A 16,306-nucleotide genomic window follows, 5' to 3' on the forward strand; every position below is an offset into this window, starting at 1 on the left:
ACTGTCTCCTCCTCATGTCCTCATGGGGTCGCCCGTGCACGTGCAGCCTGATCTCCCCTTCTCACTAGGACACCGGTCAATGTAGGGCTCAGCCTACCAATGTGTCTTACCTCTGCTCACTTGCTGGATCTCCAAACAGTCATGTTCAGAAACATTCCTGTGGATGAAAAGTGACAGCCTTGTCCACTTTGGAGCATAAAAGCAATAGCGTCAAGAAAGATGTCCCAGTTCATGACAGGACAGTCACACACGCAGGGACACAGCCGCCACACGGACACCGAGGTGGAGCCGACGCGTACGTATGTTCTCTGTGGCTTTCTGCACGGCCGGGCCTGGGAGCAGTGGAAACACCAGGCCCCACACTTCCATGAGCAGGGGTAACCAGATGCTTTCTCCCTGAGAACCTTTCTAGGAGAGTCTGTCCTGCAGGAAGAACACCTTCGTTTCTGTGCTTTTCCCTCTGAACTTGGAGAACCCTCCCCCAACCCCCGCCAGCCTGGGAAGTGGACGCTGCCCCTGGTCTTAGCGAAGCAGGTCCCAGGGTTACAGGAGAAGAGCGGCAGGGGCTTGGTGGGCTGGGAGCTGAGTGTCTTGGAGCCTCCACGCCCTGTGGGAGATGTCGCGTAAGCCGAGGTAGGTGTCTACACTCCGCCAGCGCCAGGACGTGGAGCAGCTGAATCGGTCACACGGGCGCTGGTTTTGCGGGACCTGCTGGGAGGCGCTGCTTGCCGAGCCAATACACCAGCACCCAGAGCGGCAGAAGGTGGGGGGTGGGGCGTTATTTTTAGAGGCCTGTTGACCTTTCTCAGGTGCCACCTCTGGCCGGCTGGCAGCTCGGCAGCAGGCTCAGAGCTGCCCCGAGGCCCCATCCCTGGACGTACACTGCTCCTGCCCGCCAATGCCAAGGCCTCCTACCAACCTCTCCCGCTTTCAAAATTGTGCTAAAATATACATCACGCACAACGGAACACTGGGCCCGGTTTTAAGTGAGCGAACAGCCCAGGGGCCCTAAACACGTTCCCATAATTGTGCGGCCAGCACCATCGTCTGACTCCAGAACTTTCTCACCTTCCCAAACTGAAACTGAGTCCCCATAGACACTGCCCCCAGCCCCTGGGGCCCTCCTGCCGTCAGCCACTGTGAACGGGGCTCCTTTTGTGACCGGCGTCTTTCTCCTGACATGACCTCCTGCGGGTCCTGTGGGAGCCCAGGTCCTGACCAGGTGGAGCCCGTTTAGCCAGAAGACACAGTCTTGTTGGTTCTCTTCCCTCTGAGGCTGTGGGATGCAGTTTTGGAGGGCCCGCCTGTGTGGGGAGCAGCTTCTCTGCACGTGTGTGGTCTGGGGGGGAATGGGGGCCAAACGTGGCCAGGGGCTCCGTGGGCTGCGTGGGTCTTCTGTCCCAGCGACAGTGGGACAGGAAAGGCCCCCTCGGAGCCAACGGGACCTTCCGCTTCCCGAAGCCACAGAGAAGAGAAGCGCGTTTGCAGAGGCGGGTCCGTGCACAGCGCGCTGGGGGCTCTCCTGGACGGAGCGCGCAGCCGGGGCCGCGGCCCCTGCAGTACCTTCTCCGGGAAGCCGCGCGGCGGGAAGACTGGGTGGCACGCGGAGGTGATGGGGGACCGGAAGGCCCCCCAGGCCGGGGCAGGTGAGCCCCGCGGCGGCGCTGACGCGTGTGTGGTCGCTCCCATGGGGAACGAGTGGTGCGGGCGTCTGGGGCCCCGCGCCGGGTGACCCTCCCTGCCTGGACTTCGAGGCCCGGGGATGCGCGGCGTCCACGCCCTTCTCGCAGCCACGAGTGCGGGCTGAGAGCAGGGTTACGTCCACGCGGGGAGAGCCGACCCGTCGCCGCGTGTCCGGCGGGCAGCCCGGGACTGCCAGGCCAGCGTCGGAGAGCGGCTGTCACCCAGGAGCGGGGCCTGCGCTGCGGCCCCCAGAAGACACCTGCCGGCTGGAGCTCGGCAGGCCCCGCCCCTAGGCTGGCCCCGCCCCCACTGCTGGCCCCGCCCCGTCGCCCTGCTGCGCTGCAGGCCCCGCCTCCTTGCAGGCCCCGCCCTTCGCTGCACGGGCCCCCCCCCCCCCCCCAGTGCCCGCCCAGCTCCGGGCCGGGTGCTGAGCGCTGAGAGCACAGGCCCTAACTGGGTGCCCACGAGGACCGGCGGCAGGTGCGGTGTTTTCAGTCTAGGGCGGAGAAACCTGCAGCAGGCCGTGCGCGCGCACCCACCGTCTCCGCCCAGGGACCCCACAGGTGTGCACGAGCACACACACGGACCCCTTCCGAGGCTGTGCTGCAGCCCCAGAAGGTCTAGCGCAGAGGCCAGCTCGTGGGCTGCAGAAGCCTGTGCACATCCGGCCACTGGAAAGGCCCCTCCCCGGGGGCGCCGTTGAGAGCCGTGTCCCCAAGGGGTAGGGCGCTTGGGTCGGCCTCACCTGTGGCCCCAGAGCGCCGGGTGTGGTGGCTCCCGGTGGTGGCCCCGTGACCGCTCTGCCACGCCCAGCCTGCCCAGCCGACATCCTCGCCCCTGGTGTGCAGGGCTGTAAGGGACATGCCCTCAGTCGCCCCAAGATGGCCCCACCTTGCTGAGACAGGAAACATCTTTTATTTCTGCTTTTGAAATTGTCTCCCGCTGAATGAAGTTGGTAAAAATTCAAAGGGAAGAACACAACAGATACAACAAATTATAGTTAGTAGTTTTTTCCAGAGAAACCCATTTTTGAGATACTTATATACAAAAGGGGTAAAACAGAACGGGGAATCAAACAGCTGTGGGTTATTACACAATCACGTAATTACAAAATCGAAACTCAAAGAAGGAAGAGACACTGAGTTGGCAGAATCCTAACCACGGGCACTCACAGATGGCGCACCTGAGACCCGGGTGGGCTCCTGGGAGTTTTCACCAGCAGGAATTCCCCAACAGCACAGCAGGCTGGGTACCTGAGCCGTCCGTAAACCGCAGAAGGAGCCATGCAGGCTAAAGCAAGCCTTTGTGTCCACGGCCGCCCCGAGAGCACAGCGCGCCCCTGGGCCGACCGGCTCATACACACGTCCCCTTATTCCGATGCCCACAGCCCAGGCGGCCCCCCCTTCTGCCACCAATTGTTCTGCTGCATGGGGGCTCGGGGGCCTTCCTCCTGTGGGGGCACCTGCTTCCATGGGGGTCCTGGGCCTGCGTGGCCTCTGTGTAGTGGGAACGCCCATGGAGCTCCGTCCAGCCCCCGCGACGGCGAGCTGCTCCAGCACAGGCAGGGCACCTGAGGCTGGACTTGGTGCATGGGGAGCAGGGCACCCCGGCTGAGCAGGTCACTGTCGCCCGCGGCGCTTGCCAGGCGTGGAGCTGAGCTGGGTGCGCAAACTGTTGGAGGCTGCATCTGGAGGAGGCTCTGGTTCCCACTTGGACTCACACCACTCTGAGCCTTCTCCAGCGGACTTTCTGGTCTATTTAAAAATAGCAACACAGTCCCACCGCTTATTTTAAAAACAGAACATGCAGTGAATATAATATTTTTATCTCTTCTGTCATCACATTCTTGGCCAAATGGCCTCAGATCCTCTGGACCGGAGCAGGAGGATGGACAGTGAAGAAGGCGGTGCCCTGCCAGGTGTGGCGGCTCGTGGTCCCCATCAGAGGATGCGGCAGCGGGTGTGAGCAGATGTGGACGCCGAGCTCTGTGGGGCCCCGCACCCGAGTGTGGGCACTGGCGCTGCCCGGGGTTTGTGGCTCCAGGAAGCCAGCCCACCAGATGCAGCCTTCCCGAGACTCCCAGGGCAGGGACACCAGACCCCCCAGCCTGCAAACCCCCAGGAAGGGACCCCCTTCCTCCGGCAGAGGTGGGACGGCCCCTGTCCCCCGCCAGCCCTCAACTCCATGTAGGAGCCAGATGCAGCAGGCGAAGTGCCCCCCAGGGCTCCCAGGTGCCCAGATGAGGGCATGGGCAGCACGGGGCACACAGGCAACTGTCTGTCCCATGGGGTCAGGCTCGGGCCCTCGCGGAGCAGCGGGAGCACTGTCGCTGCTCCACAGAGGAGGCCCGGCACATTTTGGCAACCCCTGAGGATCCTGGACTCGTGACCCCACAGTGGTGGAAGGTGCCCATCCGCCAGACTTTGAACCACTGGCCTGAGGGGTGGGCAGCTGGCAGTGTGTCCACTGCTGAACAGATCACAGCTGGCCGCGTGGACCCTCTGGCCCCTGCTTAGCCTCTTGAGACCCTCCGTGCACCACGGTCACATCCCGCGGCTCCAGCCGGAGGCATCAAGGAAGCGTTTACGGGACCAGCTGAATTGGTTACGGGACCAGCCACGTTGCTGAGAACGTGGCTCACCCGCAGCAGAGCGGACAGCACTGCGAGCTCGAGGCGCGGGAAGCCCCTCCCACGGCCAGGGGTCTTGAGAGCAGCGCCTGTGGGGCAGCCCTCCCGCTGTCCCCTCGCACCAGAGCTGGCGGCTGGCCCGAGGCCACCTGACGGCCCTGACCCTGGTGGGCGATAGTGTTGAGAGTTGGACAGCGTACACGAGATGTGCCCCCAGTGTGGCCGTGCTGTGGAGACAGCGAGGGAGAAGCAGCCACAGTCGGAGAAACTGCCTAAGGCCACGTGACTACCGGGGCCTTTTATTTCCTTTCCTGCTCTTCCACACGATGCCTGACGATTCCAGACGGCGGACGCAGCAGAGGCCGAGGCTTAGGGACCGAGGACCGCAGGAAGAACACACAGGGACGCGGAGGGACAGGCGGGAAGCCCTGCAGGCGGGCGCGGGATGGGGCTCCGGGGACGTGCCCCGTCCTCAGCCAGCGGCACCCACAGGGCCGTTTCCTTGGGACTGTGGGTCTGGAAACATCCACACCTGTGCGGCTTCCCTTGGGGCCGAGGCAGGTGTCCCGGGGCTCCTTCCACCAGAGCCCGCCCCTTGGGCTCTTCACGGGCAGCTCTTGTGCCTGTGCCGAGCAGTGGGGCTGCGGCCGGCAGATGACTCCACAAAGGGCCGGGTGGCCTGAAGCACCAAGGCAGGACAGGAGAGACGCCCACAGGCTCAGCAGCAAGCGCAAAGGTGTGGAAACAGCAGTTGCACCGTGGCACCCTCGAGCACCGTGAAGAACGGGACCCGTGGGGACAAGTGCCTGGATGTCCTGGTCCTGCGGCTGCTCCGTCCCCGAGGAGAAGCCAGGTGGGCCCCAGGAAGATGGTGCAGAGCTGCACAGCTCGAGGACGCAGACCCTCCCAGGACCAGTTACCAAGAGCGAAAGGGGTCCTCCTCGCCGCGCTCTGGACGTGCGTGTGTGAGGGAAGCAGTCTGGGCGCGACGAGGTGCAGGAACGGAGGTGCTGGGCATGTCCGTGTTCGGGAGCCGGGGCCTCACTTGGGGAGTTCGAATGTGTCATTGGCCCTGATGGTTGTGGGTCGGAAGGACAGATCGAAGGACCGCTGGTCGCTGAAGCTCTGGGCTCTGTACTTGGCAAAGTGCGCCAGCCTTCCGCGCCGCACATGCTCCCACGCACCACTCTCTGCCTCCGGGGCTTCTGGGGGTCCCTCCTGGGCCGGGGCACAGGGCATCTCGCAGCCCCCGGGCTTGGGTGTGGGCCCTGCGGAGCCAGGCGCTGGCTCGGGGCCAGAAGACCACGGGCTCCTGCCCACCATAGGCTGGCTTTCTGCCACCTGGTGTGGGGCTCCGGCCTCCGCCTGGCTGCCCTTGGGGGCCGGTCTGCAGGACCTCCTCCTCCCACCCACAGCAGATGCTGCTTCTGACGAGCTGTCGGCAGGGCCTGCCGCGATGTGGGGTGCCGTCCTGCCGGCCTGGGCCTGTGCTGGGTGCCCCGGCTTCTCTGGGGGGGATGGTTCTTGGTTCTTTCCAGCCTGGGCACTATGTCCCCAAGGGGGTCTCTTAGCAGGCCTCGCCCTCTGCCCCTGTGCATGTTCTGGAACTTTACCAGTGCACTGATGACCTGTCCCCACCTCGGTGGCCCCCACCTCAGCACCAAGGCCCACCTTGACCTCCCTGGGCGGTGTTTGACCTTTTTTTATAGCCTGTGGCCCAGCCTTCTGGCCCCGCAGAGCCACGCCCCTGTCTGGAGGACCATCCAGCCTCACAGGCCCGGCAGCCCCCTCCTCCAGTGCCCCCTGGCCTGCCCGTGGTTGATGCCTGTCCCCAACCTTGACTCTGTCCTGGACGCCGGCCCTCATGAGGGACACAGATGGTGAGTGTGCCGGGGGGTCGGGGCCCTTCTGGAGTGCCCCACCCACCCACTGCCCTCCTGCTGCTCCAGGTGGTGGAGGCTGGCAGGGAGCCCCAGCACCAGGAGGAACCTGCTCTTTGGGCAGGACGTGCTTGTCCTCCTCGGCCTGTTGGTTCCCAGAAGGCGGAGGCTCCACCGCAGCACTGCCCAGGGGTGTGGGGGGAGCTCCCCCTGGGATTCGGGTCATGACCCCCCCACAGGGGCTCCCGTGCACAACTGGGACCCCTCTGCCTCCTGCCACCACGCTAGCTTTGCTCTCAGCCACGACACTCACTCGTGGCTCAGCCGGTCTAAGCGGGGTGTCTGCCGCCTGCAGTGGGACAGCGGCCAGGGACTCGGGGGGCTCTGGCCAGCGCTGCCCTAAACCCACACGGGTGCTACTCTCGAGCAGGTGCTCGCTGCACCTGGTTGGCGCGGAGCTGTGCGGGGGGCTAGAGGCCTGGGTCAGGGCCACGGCTGCAAGGCTGGGGAACGCTGGCAGGGGGCAGCCCCCCGGCTCCCGCGCTAGGTCCCGCCCTCTGGCCACGCTGTCTACAGACTGCAGAACGCTGCCTGCTGCTGGTGCAGTGTGGCTCTCTGTGGCCCTTGTGGCTGCCTCCTGCCTAGGGGCTCCGGGAGCTGGCTGGGGACGTTCGATGAGGGGGGCAGGGCTGTCACTGCCGAGGCCAGGGCTGGTGCTCCCTGTAGCCTGCTCGCCAGGCTGGGCGGAGTCTCCTCGGGGCGGCCCTCCGAGCTCGTGCCCACACAGGATCTTCTCTTCCCCAGTGGTCGAACTGTCAGACTGGGTTCTGTCGCTGGGGGTGGCCCCCAGAGCTGCCGAGACACCCACTGGGTGTCCTGCCTGGGTAGGCAGCTCTCGCTGATGGTCAGGGACTGAGGGGCTGTCCCCTGTCTGTCGATTCCCTGAGGCCATGGGATGATGCCATGGGGTGTCCCTGCCATGGACCAGCCTGTCCCCTGATGCTGGCCACTGATGCTTCTTGCAGGCCGGCTCAGACACATCCTCTCCTGCCCGACCCTCAGGATGCTGGAGCTCCTTTGAATCCCCAAAACCGTGGGTGTTTGCCAATCCCTGGGTGGGACATTGTTGTGGGGCTGCCGCTGGGCGGTCCTGACCCATGCTGGTGGCACCCCTTGCTGGAGGGACACTCAGAACTTGGAGGGGGCCTCCAACCGTGCGGGCTGCTTGGATGTTCTCACTTCCTGTCCCCATGGGAAATGCCCCTCGAGCACTTTCAAACTCACCCCGACCCCTGCCTTCACTACTCAGAAGACTAGAACTTCTGTCTCCACCACCTGATGCCTGGTGCAGCGTGGCAGGTGCTGGTGGCACTTGGCACGTATCCAGATGTGGGACAGTCACGTGGGGAGACGCCACGGCCTGGGGCGGCGTGGCAGGTGCTGGTGGCACTTGGCACGTGTCCAGATGTGGGACAGTCACGTGGGGAGATGCCACGGCCTGGGGCGGCGTGGCAGGTGCTGGTGGCACTTGGCACGTGTCCAGACGTGGGACAGTCACGTGGGGAGACGCCACGGCCTGGGGCGGCGTGGCAGGTGCTGGTGGCACTTGGTAGGTGTCCAGACGTGTGACAGTCACGTGGGGAGACGCCACGGCCTGGGGAGGCGTGGCAGGTGCTGGTGACACTTGGCACGTGTCCAGACGTGGGACAGTCACGTGGGGAGACGCCACGGCCTGGGGCGGCGTGGCAGGTGCTGGTGGCACTTGGCACGTGTCCAGACGTGGGACAGTCACGTGGGGGGATGCCACGGCCTGGGGCGGCGTGGCAGGTGCTGGTGGCACTTGGTAGGTGTCCAGACGTGCGACAGTCACGTGGGGAGACGCCACGGCCTGGGGAGGCGTGGCAGGTGCTGGTGACACTTGGCACGTGTCCAGACGTGGGACAGTCACGTGGGGAGACGCCATGGCCTGGGGCGGCGTGGCAGGTGCTGGTGGCACTTGGCACGTGTCCAGACGTGGGACAGTCACGTGGGGAGACGCCACGGCCTGGGGAGGCGTGGCAGGTGCTGGTGACACTTGGCACGTGTCCAGACGTGGGACAGTCACGTGGGGAGACGCCACGGCCTGGGGCGGCGTGGCAGGTGCTGGTGGCACTTTGCACGTGTCCAGACGTGGGACAGTCACGTGGGGAGACGCCACGGCCTGGGGCGGCGTGGCAGGAGCTGTTGGCACTTGGCACGTGTCCAGACGTGGGACAGTCACATGGGGAGACGCCACGGCCTGGGGCGGCGTGGCAGGTGCTGGTGGCACTTGGCACGTGTCCAGACGTGGGACAGTCACATGGGGAGACGCCACGGCCTGGGGCGGTGTGGCAGGAGCTGGTGGCACTTGATATGTGACCGGCCGGGTGACAGTTATCTGGGGAGACTCCAGGGCTGACTGTGTGCCCTGCAGGGCCTGGACCGCAGGCGCTGGAAGTGGCGGGATATGTCCCGCTTCCTTCTGTTCCGGGAAAGTCTCCTGGAGCGCGAACTGGAGGTCTTCCTCCGAGCCTAGACTCACTCCTTCTGTTTCATCCTCAGAACTGCAAACCGTCAGGGCAAACTTGGGGGCCATCCCAGCCCCTGCGCTCTGGAGCTCCTGCCACAGGCCTGGCCCAGCTTCCCCAGGCGCCATGGTGTGCTGTGCAGTGTCCCCTGCAGGAGGGCTCCCCGTCCCATCGCCTCCCACGGCCCTGGCACGTGCTGGGCGGGCTGGTTTGAGGAGCGACCCCGCAGGCTCACGGCCAGGAAGGGGCCCACCCCTGTGGGAGGCAGGAGAGGGGGCTAGCCCGGGGATGGGCTTGGTCCCCTCACTCAGGAATGCCATTTCCAGGCTGTCCCCAAGAGCCGTGGCCCAGGGTGCTGGAGGCTGTGTGGGTTCCCCACTAGGCTGTCCCTGTCCATCTCCTATGACCCCCATGCTGGGGGACGCGCCTGTTCCTCCCCGGAGCACGTGCCCTTGCCGGGAATGGCTGATTTTGGCACAGTGGGACAGCCAGCTCCGGGGGCCGCAGACGACAGTGGCGATGTTGAAGGCCAGCACAGGCTCCGCGGTGCAGGCCAGGAAGCGGGCCAGCGGCGTCCCGAGGCAGGTGCTGGCAATGGTGGCCGTGCTGAGCGTGCACGTCTCCGGCCGGTGCGTCTTCCTCCTCACCAGGTTCTTCTTCTTCCTCCCCTCCGTGCGGAGCGGCAGCACGCCAGCCTCGGAGCAAAGACAGCCACTCTGCTCGAACTTCTCCCGCAGCTTGGACAGCATGGAGCCCCTCTTGGTGGGCTTGGGCAGAGGCCCCTTGGCCGCTGTGGGCTCCTCACAGACCTCCTTCTTCTCCGCGGCCAAGAATATCTTCAGAATGTTTTTCACGGTGCCCTTCCCGGCGGGGAGGCCCTGTCGGGGTTTCTGGCTGGGGGGCGGCTCCCGGTCCTGCATGGGGCGGCCGGCTCCCTCCCGGGCCTTGTCCAGGAGCTTGTTGATGGTAGCGGTCACCAAGCTCCTGCCAGGACCCTGCTTGTCCTTAGATATCAGCCTCCCTACCTCCCGGGCCTTCTTGAGGCGGAACTCACGGCCTGTGCCCATGAACTTGGCCTGCAGGAGCTGGAAGCACGTGGGTCGCCGGTGGGCGTCCTGGCTCTCAGGCGAGTGGTTGGCCCTGCTCTCCGCGCCCTCTGCCCTCCTGGCGGACAGTGGCTCCAGGGGCCTGTCCTGGAGGTCAGTGATATAGAGCAGCAGGCTGCTGAGGACGGCTCGGGCAGCCGGGCCGCACGTCACACTGCCAACCTTCTTCCGCAGGGCTTGGACGTCAACAGGCTTCTCGCTGCCACAAGTCTTGCCGTGCTTGGAGCTGCAGGAAAAAAAAGATCAGTCGTCACAGATTTTATCTTTGTATTCTCTAGGGAGACTCCATAGAACATTTCCTGTGGCGCAGTCGCATTGTAAACACCCTCAATGTCCGGGGGAGGACAGAGGCCTGAGAGCCTGGAGACGTGGAGGCGAGAGACACGTGTTGCCTCTCGGGCCGCCGCTCGCGCCCACTGCCAGCCCACTGTCCTTCCACGGGCTTCAGAAAGTGGTGTTAAAGTTTGGAACGCAGATGCGCGCCTGAGCGGGACTCGACGGTTTCCGCCGCGGAGACATTAGGCTTGTATAAACAGGGGAGTGAGTGCACAGAATTCCCACTTTCTGCGGGTTCTGTGCATCTCTGACTTCCAGTGTGAGAAATGAAGTGATCGTCGTGGTTATATCCCGACTCAGGGCGGTGGGCGGACCGAAAGCCCTGGGCCGACATGGGGGTCTCAGCCTTAGGGAAGGTCGTGGGGCAGGACCGGAGGGCGGTGGGCCCCTGGAGCTGCAGGAAGTGGTCTTTGCTGCTGAGCAGAGTGGATGAGGCTGGGCCGGCCCACAGGGCGCCCCGGAATGCTCCGGGAGGTCCCCGCCTGAGCCCCTGTCCCGGGGGAGATGCTATCAGCACGCAGCCCAGGCCCTCGACCTCAACCCAGCGACGGACGGGCCTCCTGGGGGTGGGGTCTCGGAAACTGGGTGGGACGCCCGCCTCCTGCATAGCCTGGCACGGCAGGGTCGTCCCCGGTGGGCCGAGGCACGTCTGTGAAGAGGTGCCTGGAACGCTGCCCCGACGTTCTGCCGTCCAGTGACTCCTCCCAAGCAGAGGATCACCACGCCCAGGAGAGGACCACAACCCGCCCAGATGGTCTTCCCACAGCTGTGGATGACGTAAAACGTCGGCAGCTTCTAAATGGGCGGCGCGGGGCCACCTCACGCACAGCGGGTCCCGGCGGGAGGAAGAGCGTCGTCCTGCCTCGGGACGTGCTCACGGCGTGGGCGCAGCGGCCAGCTGCACGGCCCTATGTGGACTTCGATACCACCTTGGAGCACACACCGTTACTTTTCCTGCTTTTATGCATTTCCCAGAAGAGGGCTCTGCTTAGAGAGTCCACATACGTCCTCTTAAATGGCTGTGAGGAGGTGCCCAGAGCCACAGGTGGTTCGTCCTCAGCACCCTGACCACAGCCCCGGAGCCCAGCAGCGGGTCCCCACACCGGGAAGTACTCCTTTCGGGAGGCTGACTGCGCACGCCTCCCCGCAGGCTCCCGAGAGCCTCCAGTCCACCCGGTGCGGTCAGTTCGCTCAGAGGGGCAGTGCTAGTTGTCCTCGGACACCAGACAACCATGAAGACCCTGCCTGCGGGCGGCACCGCGACCGCCTCGGACTCCGTCATCCACCAGGGTTCCCACGCGTCTCCAGAGCCGCGGCAGCTGCTGGCCCAGGGACCCCACCTTGAAAACCCGCGGGATAGGCCGGGCTCTTTCCCAACATCAGACGACCGTGTGTTTGGTGCATTAAGCTCCTAAACCAAAACAGAAACTTGAACCCATTCCTAGGCCAGAGGGGTGTGGTCTGGCACGGGCACCGGTGCCCGTCCAGGCACATGGGGCGCCCATGCCGCCTACGCCCCGGCCCCGGACCAGGGGCAGCTCCTCCCGTTCTGGTTCTCAGACTGCGCCCAGGCGGCACGCCCGCCTCACCGTGCGCCCAGGACTGCAGGGACATCCTTGCCCACACCCGGCCGCAGGGTCATCAGAAACCTCACTTCTCCCGCCAAGGTGGGTGGTCGGGGGCACTCAGGCTCCGCGACCCAGGCCTCCTCCAGAGCCACGGGCTCTGTCTCCACATCATCGAGGCAGCCCGAGGCGCTGCGACCAGGGACCCAGGGACAGGGAAGAGCTGCGGTCGTGGGGGCTCATCTGCACAGCCCCTCCTGCTGCCCTGGCACCGAAGGAGCGCCGGTCCGTGGCTTCCTAGCCTGGCTGGTAGCTGGTTGGCCGCCCGGCTAGCCTCATGTCTTCTGTGTGGTTCGTCGAGACTCTGCCGTTGACCTGGTGGACCTCGCTGGGCGCCCTGTGAGGGCCCGGGCTGGTCTCGCTTCACCTGGTTCTCTCCCCGCCGCTGGGCAGACTCGCGGCCTGAGCGTGGCTCTGGGGCTGCATCGCCGTCCCGGTGGCTTGTGTGTGTGGAGGGCTGTCGCCCAGGATGCCCAGCTCCGTGCCTCCCCCGGCACAGGGTCTCACAGGCGCAACCCACGCGGCCTTCCGGCGCCCCCACGGCCCACAGCCGCCGCCCGCCTGGCCGGGCTTGGCAACCCTATGTTTCCCTCCACCCCACGGTCCCCTCTCCACTGCACGAGGTCTAGAACGGTGTCCAAACTCTGTAGGTGAGGCTGTGGCCCTGAGTTCTTGGCTCCACCTCCCCGTGCTGCCCTCCTGCCTGCCTGAGCTGGCTCCCCACTGCTGGGAGCCACACTCTGGAAGACACTCGCGGAAGCTTCGGCCCCTGGAGCACCGGCCGCGGTGCTCATCCAGCCAGACCGACACCAGAGCCCAGACCCTCTCTCCAGGCCGTGCGCGCAGGGCCCGTTGACGCTGGTGGAGCTCACGCTGGGACTGAGCGGCGGGCAGACGCCGTCACTGCGCAGCCTCCTCCAGGGCCCCGGGGTAAGGGCAGGGGCTGGTGACGGCCTGCGGGATGGATGGCCACCCTGCTGGGCTCCGTTCACCTTCAGGACAGCGGGTTGAGTCCCTCGATGGCTGAGATAGCTGTGGGGTCGATCTGACATCGGAACACAGGCCCCAAGGACACACCGTGTGGCCTCGTGCAGGCTGGCCGCTTCCTTGATTCAGTCCAAACAGGCAGCAGCTCTGGAGGGGCGCGAAGATTAGGGCAGCTCGGTGTGGACTCAGCCCCGTGCCTCTGCCGTCGCTACCCGATTCCTCCCGCCAGGGTCGCCGAACTTCGACACCAAGCGCCCCTCCGTGTCAGGAAGCTCGGTGAGGACGCGTCCCGACTGTGTTTACCTACCAGCCTGCGGCGGGGCTGATGCCCGGGGACTTGCCAGGACCGGCTGGCCACACAAGAGGATGAAGATTCAGAGTGACGCCGGGGGCAGTGAGCACAGAGGGTGACCACACGGTCTCCACCCGTAGGTGGCTTGTGTGTAACCGCCGCCCAAACACGGGACCCTCCTCACCCCTGCCCGCTCCTGCGCCATCTCTCTGTCCTGCTCCCTCTAGCCTGGGGAGGCCCTGGCCCTGCAGAAACGCCGAGCTCTGTTTGCAGGACGGCTGAGCAGCGCGCCCTCACCACGTGGCTGAGCTGGGCTCCTGCCGCCCTGTGGGGACAGACTTCCCAGGGCTCAGGCTGCGAGCTGCCCCATCTGGCCCTCTGACCCCAGCTTGTACTCTGCTCCAGCCGCACTGGCCATCAGTTGGTCCCTAGCTCATTCCTATCCCAGGGCCTTTGCACAAGCTGTTCCCTCTGCTTCATACCGCCGGCCCTCGGGGTTTCACCTGGACCCTCCTGAGGTCAGTCCCTGAGCTTGTGGCCCTTGTACCCCGGCTGGGGTCCCTGTCACTGAAGCAATCGTCATCGTCTGAGACTTGTGTGCCGTTGCAAGCACAGGGTAGGTTTGGCTCCGTGTGGGCGGGAAACCCATCTGTTCTGCACCTTCCTGGGGCTTACAGAGGGGTCTGGTAGGAGCAGACACTCAGCAGACCCCCATGGAGGGGCCCTGTCTGGGGCTCTCGCTCACCCTGCCCATTGCTGAGTCATAGCAATGATTCAGCCCCACACTGAGCCTTCCCTCCTTCGACAGCCACAGTCTTGACGAACTCCTATGCATCCTTCATGACCCAATTCAAATGGCCTCCTCAGTGGAGCCTTTCCCAGCGGCCGGGTTATGCTGCCCCTACTGGTCCTGGGGAGGCTCCTCTGTGTCCCTGCAGGGTACCAACATGGCCCTCAGCAGGCCTGCAGTCACGGAATCAGAATGGCTGGGGCGTGAGTTATCCCGCAGGACGGTGCGCAAGCAACCCGGGCCTGCAGACAGCCAGTGCTTTCTCCTCTGAGCCCCACACACCCAGCCTGAGCAGCATGCTGGACAGACGGGCCCTGTGCACGGCAGGGGAGGACAGTTTGGGGAGGGTAAGTCATTCGTGCCTCAAAGCCAAGTGGTTCCCTTCTGCTCAGCACTTCCCAGAGGCGGTCTGGGATCCGGATTTCGTGCTGGGCTGCTGCCCGGACGGCTGAGGCAGGCGGACATCCTCAGGCCCATGCCAGGACAGGACCGGCACACATTTCTCTGGGGCCAGTTGAGTAGCATGGCCGCGATAAGCTCTCCTGGTGGTTCTCTTGGTGCCTCTGGCTACTGAGAGGTCACCTGGAAATACAGCAACGCTGGGGTGTCAGGTACAGGCTTGCCAGCAGCACTGGGTCCCTCGGGGGTCTCTGTGGGGCTCTTCTGGTGGACAGTGCCTGGCCTTCACTGTCTGCTTTTCCAACAGACATGGGTCAGGCTGTGTCAGCATGTCCTCAGGCAGCGAGGGGATGTCCTTTGGTCCCCGTGTCCTCTTCTGAGATATGGAGTCTCCATATCTCAGCGAGATATGGCAGACCTCCAAATCTGTGGCAACAGAGACGCCCCCGCCCCGCCAAGTGCGTCCTCAGAAAGGAAGGGAAGAGAAGCTGGCCAGGATCAGCCCACAGCGCCGGTCCCCGCTCGTCCTCCCCACGGCGGCTCTGGGGCCTGGGGGACCTGCACGCACCCTTTCCTGCCCTTCAGAGGAAAGCCTGGGGCCAGCACTGCCCCCTGCTGCCCTCCGACCCAGCGCACTCTCCCACGGGCCGCACACAGCCTGTGCCCTTCCGTGCCCTTGCAGATGCCCCTTGCAGGCGATGGGGGACCGGATCCCTGAGCAGGCGGGTCCTGCTGCCCAGACGCTCGTGGGGTAGTTGCAGCAGAAGTTGTGGGATTCAGAGTCAGGGACCCTGTGCCCCCGGCCAGCTGCTTGGAGAGAGGGGTGGCGGCCCCGCCGTGGCTGACGGAGGCCCGAAACGCAGGCGGGCCGAGGTCCTCGGGCGCTCTCCTCATTCTCTGGGCACGGCCACTGCTGGGTGCGTCCGTCCGCATCACTGAGAGAGAAAGCAGGCAAGTGTGGCCTGGGGGGAACAGCTGGTGAAGGGAAACTTTGGGGCCACTTTGTGGCTTTTTGTGGGTTTTAATGTGCTTGACAACAAGCTATTACAACGGGCGCCGTCTGGATGTAGGGCTGGGGGCCTCCCTGGTCTCCCTGGTGTCCCCCTGGGCTGTGCCCTGAGAAGGCCCAGGGTCCCCAGTAGCCTCCTCAGAAACGGGTGTGTTTCCAGTTCTCTCCGTGGACACCTGGCCAGGCCTCATGTGCCGTCTACTGCAGGTACCCGTGGGCCTGGAGCTGGGGACAGGTGTCAGGGCACCGGGCAGGCATCTCGGAGGTGGGGCCAGACGGGCAGGGCCGCTGGGTTTACATTCTCCCGCCATGACCGCTTCCCCCGGCTTGCCCCGCGGGGGCGTCGACCACACCTGCTTGCTGGCCCACCCCCGACTGGGGAAATCCCCTGCCGGAGGGGTGGGTCCCAGAAGACCCAGCTGAGGCCATCGTGCAGCTGGACCCTGAATGGACCCTTCCAGTCTTGCCAGGGGACTTCCTGGGTGAGCGACCCCCAGCCATCAGGGGACAGTGCATCTTCCAAACCCACCCCCATCCGGCTTCCAGACGCAGAGCGCTGGGAGCAAGAGTTCAAACCTGAACCAAAATCTCTTAACCAGAGAGTCTGGGGACACGAATCCAACAGATCCGCCCGAAGTCTCCACATGTGTGAGCAGAGCAGGGGACATGCTCCCACCCTGTGGCCAGCAGCGGCAGGAGCCGGGGCCTGTCCCCGAGGGCTTGGGGCTGCCGATGCTGCCCAGCACGGTCGGCTTGGCTGCGGACCCGAGCCCCAGCTTCCGAGCCCGTGCGCCCACGTGCCGTGCCAGTGGAGCATAGAGGGGACGCCCTGCACTGCGGGAGGACGCGCCCCTGCCTGAGCCCCGCACGCAGGGGTGCGAAGCCGCGGGCTATGGGGGACGTGACGTCCCTGCTGGAGGGGCCCGCATTGCCTCGGGAACGGGACAACCGAGGGACTGGACCACAGTGCCCAAGAAACCGTAGTGGCCAAAAGGACGGGGTCCCAAAATGCCAAAAGGGTGTG

Source organism: Mustela nivalis (genome assembly GCF_964662115.1).
Source record: "Mustela nivalis genome assembly, chromosome: 15".
Classification (NCBI taxonomy): Eukaryota; Metazoa; Chordata; class Mammalia; order Carnivora; family Mustelidae; genus Mustela; species Mustela nivalis.